The 10,947-nt window shown below is 35.3% G+C and overlaps 1 long non-coding RNA gene across 1 annotated transcript in view; it reads right to left on the reverse strand.

The window, feature by feature from the left end:
* Positions 1-10,178, reverse strand: part of LOC111088972 — a 19,167-nt gene extending 8,989 nt beyond the window's left edge. The window contains exons 1-2 of the long non-coding RNA XR_002613366.1: positions 9,930-10,178; positions 7,462-7,530 (exon numbers count right to left, since the gene is read on the reverse strand). This is a non-coding gene — a long non-coding RNA (uncharacterized LOC111088972). The remainder of the gene's footprint in view (positions 1-7,461; positions 7,531-9,929) is intronic.
* Between the last annotated feature and the right edge of the window lie 769 nt (positions 10,179-10,947).

Here is a 10,947-nt window from a genome sequence, read left to right on the forward strand (position 1 = left end):
AACCCGCGACCCTCAGATTGTGAGTCGACCGCCTTATCCACCTGGCCATGCCGGGCAAGTAGCAATAGCAACTGAACTTTAGATTTTGGTATGTGAGAAATGACTACAGTTAAAAACGTCTTTTTTGCTGGCAATAAACTACATATTCATACAGTTAGTTTACCAGTAACTTCATACAAATTCCTAGAACTGGCATCGAAAGTAAATTGTTATAGACATTCTTGAGTTCAAATTATGGCATGCCCACTTGCAAAATAGAAGCTGGGTTGCTTTGTGACTGTTTTAAGTTGAATGGCATGTTTGTAACCAATACAAAGAACAAATTTCGTCCTTCAAGGTCGTTTATCCTTACACAACACATATAGTATAGTATAGTTTTACTTTTAGCACCATTATAATGAGGCTAAGTTCATTGTTGAAAGTGGTGCCCTCAGTGCTTAGCAATTTTCTCTTGTCTTGTATATATTAGTTTCATAGACACATTGCATTTAGGTTTTGCTTTTATATTCTAGTTAATTATGTATTATTTGTGTTTTAAGATTTATATTTGAAAGGTTTCATAATTTTTTTAATTATTCTATACTTTGAAACACTAAAACAACTTTGAGACACTTACGAGTGCAAAAAATGTTATGCCAGAGAGGGCTAAACCTAACAGATGAAGCCCTTATTGATATGTTTCAACATAAATGAGCAAAGACGAAGAAAAGGAGAGGAAAATAAAACACTAAAAATAAAGTATAAGTGATAAGATAAAGGCATAAAATTATGCATGTCAGTCACTGAAGGTGTAATTGAAATAATCATCAAAAACTTAAAAGGTATATACATATTTGTATTTCTTAATTTTAAACATTTCATTGGACTGTACATTGATGATAATAGGTAGAGTTAGCGATGTTGTAGAGAAAATGGCAAACAAAATATAAACATTTACCTTAAAAAACTTTGATATTAATTTAGGAGGTTCTAAAGACTATGGAAGTGAAATATGAAAACTGTAAGGTAAACATTAGTATTTTTATTCTTAAAATGAAAAATTACTTTGCAGGTGAAATATTCAGAGTCCAATTGTAAATAACTACATTAAATAATGAATTTTAATTTTTTAAAAAGCAGAAAAAATCAAAATTAAATATTTAATTTTTCTAAAATTACCTACTTTTAGGAAGGTTCTTGTCAAATTTCAAACAATTTCACCCACTAGTTTTATTTTTGGAACAAAATACTATCAGAGTGACATTAGGTGCTATGAATCACAGCACCTGGTAGTCATAGGGCTAGACAAAGTCAAAAATTTTTACATTCTACTATACTGAAAATGTATTTCTGATAATACTTTCCTCCTCTCACACTTTAGCTTTACCCCAGCAAAAGGTTCTCTTCTTTGCCCATCTAAGCATTGTTATGAATTCTGCCTTGCTTGTTCCAGACTTTATACTCCACTATATCACCCCTAGAGATTTTAATCTTGTGACTCTCTCCACCAATGTCAATGATTTGTATATACGCTCCCCATTATACTTTCTTATTCACTTTTTTGGGACTGGCAGGATTATCAGACCCGAACACTAGATACCATGGGGATGAAGGGCAGGATAGTGTGAGAGTAGGTATTATTGAATATACATTTTTGATATTGGAAAATGTAAACCTCCTCTCATACTTTAGCCACAATCCCACACTGACTAGGTGGAGGGGCCATCTGCATAGAAAAACAGGTGTGCAAAATTGAGATATAATAAGAACACTACTTCTGGAACAGGTTTGCTCTTCACACAGATAAAGCAAAATCTAAACATAGGTGGTAAGGTCCAACTGGCTACAGAGTCAACATTGTTCATTACCATGAGATTTTGTCCAGGCCCCAACCACACAGACGAGATTCCATGTCTCATCATTGGAATTATGGGGCTATTGATGCAAAGCTAGATCCAAGGTGTAGTGGCTAGAGCATGAGGACTGCAATGTGATATAACTGTGTAATTGGAATATGATATGAAGGGAACCCAACCTGAAAGTTACAGGATATTGTATGTCGAGCCACTGGAATTATGAAAATAAGAGAAGTAACACCCAAGTGGACAAACTCCCAATCCAACCTGAAGAAGCACAAAATGCAACAAACCAAACTTGGAATTACAGGCCCTGGCCCCCAACCTGAAGGTTACAAAATGTTGCATGCGAGCCACCAAAATTACAAAGAGAATGCAAGCTACATCCAATAGGACAAGTCTCCCCCCCCCCCCCAACTGAATAAGCTCAGATAACACCTCCTACCCCCAGAATTATGAGCAGGATGTGGAAAAAATGAAGTTCAACCAATAGCTCATGAACATGATACTCGGTTTGGAATTATGAGAAGTCGAGGATCCTCTTTCATGATCATGGATGGTAAGAGAATTACCAAAAAGAAGAGCCATGATCACACAACTGGATAGTGAAGTGTCATCTCTGAACTGGAATAACGAGGAGTATCCAACATTTGGGAAAACCATCCAGGGTTAAGAATGGGAGAGTATCTAACTTCATTCTCTTTTCCTTGAGTGGAATATAGAGTACAACATAACATCACTCAGGAGGAACAGACCTCTGTCCACCTCTCCAGCAACTAGACACTGAGAGTGGTAAAGACTACCATGCTCCAGTAAACGAGAGGGGGTGGGATGACTCGTGTTGAGGAGTCCTAAGGAATGATGCTCCAGAGTCTTCACATTCCCTATTTTTAAAAGCAAACCAACCCAGATTTGTTCAATTCAGGGGTTAGCAGTGATGAACAAAGTCCCTTTATGCTTTACTCATGATAATCCATGAGTGGCAGTCCAGTATTTTATATTATGTTTGATGTAGAACAATTGTTAACCACCCAGAAAGCACCAAGACAGTCTTATGGAACACCCCATCTCAATGAAGCTCATTGCTACCAGGAATTTAATTATTTGTCTATTGGCATCACTCACCACTGAGTGGGATCCTAAGGAGAATGATGAGAAGGTCCATAAAATAGAATGAAGTTACTCATCTCTGTCAAAATCGAGCCAGAGTGTGTAGAATAGCCACAAGGGGTAGCCAAAAACTCCATCCAAGAAAGAGTCTGATAATTCCTGTAAACAGAGTGATATAAAGATGTTAGATGTGGTCCACATACCAACCTGTACAACTCTGTCCAGTGGGCAATGCAACCAAGCTGCCAGAGACATCAATATATGTAGAACTTGATGAGATGAAACCCAAAAAAGTCTCTCTCCTCCTATGAAAGACCAGAGTAATTATCCAAACCAACTTGTCAAAGTGATAGGGGATAAGTCGTGTGATCCCAATGGATAAATAACCAGTAACATGAGCCCCAAAATGCTTTAGTACATGCCATATAAAATCGGAGAGCTGGACTGCTGGATGAAAAGCTCATGTAAGAGAGATGACAAGGGAGTAAGTGGAAGAGCCTGATACTCCTGAAAATACTGGGGCAGTGGAAACCAGGGCTGAACTGGTCAATATGGTGCCACCAGAAGAACTTGTCACGTCCGGGAGTAAGTCAGTGCCAGAACCTTGGAAAGAAGACGAATTAGAAGGAATGTACAAAAATGAAGACCCATCCAATCCTGACTGAGAGCATCTACTCTCAAAGCCAAAGGGTGAGATACTGGAGATCAGAAGGATGGGGGCTGAGCTGTCCAGTGTGTGTGGTGAAAGCATCAATCTGTTGTGATCCTAGACAAGAGCAGATCCAATGCAAAACTTGAGGATGAAGCATCCATTCTGTAGAAAGAGCTCTGTTGGGATGAGATAACTGGTTGGCCACTAGATTAATCACCCCTGAAACATGACAAGCAAGGAGAACAATATGGTGTTTGTGTACCCGAAGGAGATGATCCACTGTTCGAAAAGTATGAGATAACCATGAAATTGTCTGAATGAAGCATTACCACCTTCCCTTGCAACAATTCGAGACCCTGAGTTATATCTTGTTCAACTACAAAAAGGTCTATAAGATTGATGTGAAATAAAGCTTCCTCTACTGTCCAAAGTCCCTGGAATTCCATATTTTCTATTGCAGCACCCCAGCCCTGAAGAGAAGCATCTGTGAACAGATGTATCTTTAGCTGTGCAGGTGGCAGAGGGACACCTACTGTCGTGTTGTCCCTGTTCAACCACCATCTAAGATACAGCAAACTGGAATCCGACAGTCTCACTGGACAATCCAGTGCATCTGTGCAAATGTTCTGGTGTAACCATAATGATCATTGAAGGGTCTTCATGTGGGCCTGACCTATAGGAATGAGTTCCCCAAAAGAGATAGAACTGTGTATGCTGGTGGAGAAGGAGACAACTGGGTTTTAAGAATCACCCATTCCATGGCCTGAAGGCATAGAGAAGTTTGGGCCTGACATAATCTGAATTGAAAACACCCCTAAATGGATGAGGTACTGTGTGGGAGTAAGAATAGACTTCTCCTTTTTGATAAGAAACCCAGCTCTTGCAGCTTCTGATAACAGAGTTTGAGTGCACAGTTCTATCAAATGGCGTGAAGGGGCGAGAAGAAAACAGTCGTCCATGGAATGGTGAATGGGAATGCTGGGGGAGTAGAGATGATATGTAAAAACTATAACTATCTGGCAAAAAAAATGTATGAAGCAGATGCAAGATCGAATGGTACAGCACAAAACTGAAAAACCTGGTTGTTTGTTCATGAAACAGAGATAATGCATTGAAGACTCGGCAATCAGAATATGAAGGTAGACATCTGCGACATCAAATCTTGTCATCCATAGTCTGAATGTAAAGAGCCACCAAAGGGAAAGAAATGACTCCATTGTAAACCAAGGAGGCTGAAGGAAGCGATGGAGACAAGAAAGGTTGATGATCACTTGCTAATTTCCTGACTTTTCAGTACTACCAACAGCCAAGAATAAAATCCTCGAGAGAGGAGGTGACATGCTATATGACCTCTTTGTGCAGTAAATTCTGGGTGGCTTGTGCTCAACAGTTGGAAGTAAGAGTGTTCTTGGGAAGTGGAAAGCCAACCAGTATGAAAAACAGAGGAGGAGGATGCATGAATTCAATGACAATCCACTCCTCAGAAATTGAATGACCCACTGATCTGTGGTGAAAGTCTCCCATACTGACACAAACACTCTTAGATGAGATCCCATAAGGTAGTCACTGATGCAGAAATTTGCATTCCATCCTGGAGGAGGATCTCCATTAGTAAGGTTAAAATCACCCTTTTGTTCCAATTGATTGTAGTACTGAAGCAGATCTGGAAACTTGAATGGGAGATGCAATAAACTGTTCTGTAGAAGAACTTTGGGGCAGTTGAGAACCCAGTGTAGAAAGTGAAGAATGTAGACAGGCCACTACTATTCTAGACACCATGAAGTCTGGAATTCATGCAAAAATAGACTGTCTGAGAAAAGGAGTTTTTCTGAGATCTCTAAGGGCCATCATAGGAAGGGAAACTCTCTCTCTAAATTATTCCAGCAATAAACCAACCAAGATACCAATAAGAGAGCAGAAGCTGAATATCTGACCAAAGTTGAAGTTAATGAATTAATAAGATCCTCAGATATTTGAGCAGGGGACCTATGATAGGCCTCAGAGAACAGTTGCAAATATGATAATAAACTGTTGTAAGTGACAGAAGAATTCTGCAAAACTGAGATTAATTAATATGAACAGCAGCATCTTGTCTAGAGCCTCAAATAGGAAGCAGAGAGTCCAGCTTCTGAGAGTCCAAATAAGGGTTCTACAGGCGATGGAAAGCCAAGGCATTCTGATCCAATAAATGAGGAAGAAAAGGCATGGCAGCACCCTCCCTGAATTGATCTTCAAATCTCCTTGCATGCACAGCAATATCTGGCTAAGGTGGAAAGACAAGGTAAGCAGATGGACTAGTGTCTCCAAATAAAGAAGGTGAAGATATGTGAGCCACAAGAGAAACACTCAAAACATTACAAAAATGGCATACTAGTTGTAAAAAGGGTGCAGGAGGCAAAATGTTCATCCAAAGTTCAGGAGTAGCTGTCTGAGCAAAGGAAGGTGCTGGAAAAATAGTCTAAATTCTTACCAGTCCACTCTTGATCTCCCATAAACTCAGCCTCAGAGTCACCAGGACAAAAAAGCATCAGACTGCACATAAGACTCTACCTCTCTGTATATAAGGAACTGTATGTCCTCTGCAGATTGTGCCCCCACCCCCGAGTAATGATAGGCTCATGAGGTGGTAGGGACATCAGGCAACTCCATGTCTGAGACATGTACTGTGAGCACTCATATTTGAAAAATGTCTCCAAAATTTTTCTTAATTGTAAATAAAGAAAATAAACAATAAACTCAAACCCCCACAAAAGATCTAAAATAATTCAAAAGAAAACATTGCAAATGTAGTAACAGCGCTGAATATAAACCTGTAGAAAACAGACTATTTTCATAAATTTTTACCATTGAGAAAAAGTGAAAAACAAAGAATAACAGAGAGCTTATATATGGACTGGGTATAGAGGGTGCATTGACGTAGGCGGAGAGTGTCACAAAATTATATAGTGAGGAGTAAATACTGGAGCAAGCAAGGAAGAATTCATACCAATGCTTAGATGGGCAAAGAAGAGAACCTTTCATTGGGATAAAGCAAAAGTGTGAGAAAAGGTAAGTGTGTTTTGGAACTACCTCTTCTCTTACCTCTAGTCTATCACCATTCCCCAGAACAAAGTCAATATCCACTGGGCAGAGTGGTGGTCTCACTTGGAGAGCTTGATATATTGAAAAGTACCACAGCTAGTACCATGCTCAACATAGCCCTGTGAGAGCTGAGCTGACCACTAAACTCTTCAATGCAAGCAGTTCACTGTGTATCCCCAAACCAGTGACCAGATCTGACGTGAGTTTTTTGAGTTTTATTAAGGATTTATGACAATACCCATCACTTGTTACTGGTTGACCTGGACTCACTGAGCTGTCAGAAAGAATAAATAACCTTGGGTACTTTGATCCTTGAATTGGTAGGCTGGAACTGATAGTCCTGCCACCTTTGCTGTTTGTTAAAGTATGGATAATTTATTCATCGGTGCCCCATCATGCCATAAGCAAAGCAGACACCTTGCTCCTACCATCCTGGATGATGTCCAGGTGAAGGCATCATCAACATATTTACCCCATGGATGTACTTGGATAGTCCTGCCAATTCAATGGAAACCAGTGTGGTTGCAGTACATTTAATTTTATTATTTTTCATTTTTATAATAGACTTTTGCATTGTTAACTTAATATTTGGATTTAGGGCTAATCTTAATATAAAATTTAATGACATAGAAAAAACTAGATATATTAATGCTCAAGTAATATTCATATCTTTATACAAATATTGTTACTTATACTCTACATTAATGAACAGTTTGAATTATTCAAATTTCTAAGCTTTATGAGTAATTAAAAAATCATGTTTTATCTTTTCCTAAAACTCACCAGAAATTTCAGTTGGGATACCTGAAGAGAGTTTGTGCAGTTATAAATGGCATGTCCAAAGGATAGGACCTGTTGACATAAAAATGTTACATTGCATTTGAAAATAATAACTAGAGATTAATAAAATATATATATACCATTTTGAATCCTGAACAATTAAATAATAATTAAAAAATAAAAATTTAGATGCTGTGTCTTGTATATACTTAAATAATGAAAATGTTTAACTATATCTTTAAAATGTTATTTTATATAAATATAAATTTTTCAAAAATTATTTTGACACAGTTGTTAGATCCCAGTAATTTATATAAAACATTTTACTCTCATCTTTAAAGACATAAAAAAGACCACTGTTTTAATTTAGAAGAGTGATATTCAACAGTTTTTAATTATTTTGGCTCTAATAGATTTCAAATATAACTTACAATTGTTAAGATAAGTTGTACTTGGATAAAAAAATCAGTTATAAATATTAACAAAAGTACCATAATGAAGTATTAAAGCTAAAAGTATTCCATCAGAATCACTACAGTTATTACTCACTATGAGGTAAAAAACAGAGCATAAATGTTAAGATATAAATAAACAAACTCAAAATGGCATATCACATATTTCTTCATGCACACAATTTATATATGAAAAATAAGTATGTAAAAATAAATGCATAAACAAAAATTTACAGTGAATAAATGTGTATCCAGTCCACAACACATTTATGTTTCATTAAATTTGATCAACTAAATTGACTTAGGTTAGGTGTACAATTCATCAATTTACAAATTTTTATGTTATATTTTATATAAATATAAATTAAAATATGGAGACATGAATTTACAATATATTTCTAGCTTAGTTAAAAATGATAAGTTAATTGGCAGCTTCGAAAAATAATAGATATATCTCCTTCTATTGTGAATTTTCTCTGAAGAAATAAACAAAACCAGTTTTTGGAAGTAATATTGTCTTAAAATATATATATAGTGACTTAACTGTGTACAATGATGACATAAACATAAATATACTGATACAGTTATGTTAAACCAGTTTCTACACAACAAAAAACCTTTATTAACACAATATGTACCATTATATCCAGTGTGACTGACATTTTAATATGGGGTATTAAATGAGTGTAAAATAGATATTTTGAGTATACATACTTACTGTATCCACAGTGATTGAAAGTGATGGAATTAGCATAGAAAAGACAACCGTGCACTCACACACTACCTGGATTCTTGAAAGTCATTGGAAAACCAAAAGTAATACAGTTGCAAAACCTCACAAAAGCTTAGATTCATCTTTCTATCGCATGTTATTTTAAAAGCATTAACTATTTAAAAAAGATTGATAATAATTTAAACAACCTGTCTGTTCTTATTTGTTTGTTTTCTACAACTGCAGAAGTCTAAACCAACAAGATTTGTGGTTATGGATTGTAATATTATAACCCTGAGGAGAATTTAAGTATTCATGTAGGTAAAATGTAAATAATTTTTGGCAAGGCATGCAAAATGGACTTTTGATTTTGTAAAAATAAATGACTTTAAATGTTAATTTGTGTAATGTTTTAAACAGGTATAATGCTGTGATTGCATAAAGAAATATATAATATTAACTCCAGGTGTGGAAACTATACGTTAATGCCTGATGCATCTTCAATAAATATTGACAGAGAAAAGTTGGTAGAATTTCATAACGCATAATACCAGAACACTAATATATATTTATAGTTACATTTTCATTTCACAAAGAAACCTCTGACTACTTACTGATCCTCTGATTTTAGAAACTCAGTAGTAATTATAGTTAACATGGTAGTTAAAAGATCAGTCAAAATGGCTGAGCCCATATCCAGGTAGTTAAGACTGTTACAGTATTATTTTTATTAGAGAGTTAGTTTCTTTCTTCTTGGAGAATGATTTGGGGCTTTGTCTTATGTGACTATAGTAGTTTTATTAATTTTTAAAATGTAGTGTAATTAGGTTTCCATAAAGAAAATTAATTTCTTCACTCTTAGTCATGGAGCTAAACCATAAAAATATACATATGGTGTAAGAACATGGTTCCACCTATAAATGTTGTTAACTTTAACTTACATCAAAGATAATAAATGCTCAATAACATCAATAATGTGGGTGGATGAGTTTTGAATTAACATGCCCCTTGTTGCAAACAATCATCCCTCAAAGTTTAGTTGAGATTGGCCCAGTGACCTAGGAGTAGTTAAATAAGGAACAAACACACTGACACACAGATTTTTGTGCTATATATATAGATTATAAAAAATGTAATATATTCAGATTAATGGACAAAATATTAAAAACATTTTCTAGCACATAAAACTGGTGTAGCTATAATAAAAAAATTTAGGAACTTCAGTTGTATAAATACTAGAAAGTCTAATTAACAACTGCATGCACTTGTCCATAATTAAATGTGTTTAACTAAAACCTGAATCTGACCTGAAGTGTAACCGAGACTGGAACAAGAATTTCGATATCATCATTTTCAGAATCAAAGTTTTCTTCAATGGTGGCCAATTTGCAAAGTTTGATAAACGTTACTTCAGGATCTGGTTCTACAGCTAAGTAATTCAGCTATCCCAAAAAAAAATTGTCTGGAAAACTGATTCATGATCATTTACAACCTCAACAATAGTGTTAGCTTTTATCTTATCTTAATAAGTGTAAAAACAATTTCTATTTTTTTTTGTACAAAATACAATAGCAATTTTAAAGAAATACATTCAAGTCTAATTTTCAGTATAGAAATGTTCAGAACCATTCTTTTAGAGAAACAAAATAAAATCTATCACTTCTAGAAGAAGTAGAAAAAGAGATTAGGAATAATGAAAGTTTCTATAACAGCTGTTCAAAAAAGAAAGACATATAAGCAACAATTACTAACTTTTTTGTATGTATATTTTAAATAAATACCAATCTTTGAGGTTATGTTTTATTTATCCTACTTGGATACTAATTTCCATTTGGTCCATAATAAAATTGAAAATACAGTTTTGAATTTTTTTCTAATGCAGTTGCACTAGAAGCATTATAATTCCTCCAGGAGGATAACATAGGAAAAAGGCTAGGTACCCATCTAACACCAAAGTCTTAGGAAGGAAGAAAAAAATCACAGAAAATCCATCTGAAAAAGAATCACAGAAGCATCAAACACAATCATGTATGACTAACAACTTTCAGATACCACAAGTAACAAAAAGAAAAACTTGTGCATTAAATAATAAAAAAATACACAGTTACTAGAGATTCAAGAAGAGATCACAAAGAGCCATCAGGATGAAATTAGCATTTCATTCTGGAAAAACCAAGACCTCGAGGGGCACAATACAAAATGCTTTCATCGGTTTTGAAAGCAATTAGAAATCACAAGAAAACTACTACGTAAAAAAAAAAAACAATGTCAAAATCACTCATTAATCCTGAGTCACTTAAAAATGATAGTTCACCATCCTAGAAC

This window comes from Limulus polyphemus, unplaced genomic scaffold (genome assembly GCF_000517525.1).
Source record: "Limulus polyphemus unplaced genomic scaffold, Limulus_polyphemus-2.1.2 Scaffold108, whole genome shotgun sequence".
In the NCBI taxonomy this organism is placed as follows: Eukaryota; Metazoa; Arthropoda; class Merostomata; order Xiphosura; family Limulidae; genus Limulus; species Limulus polyphemus.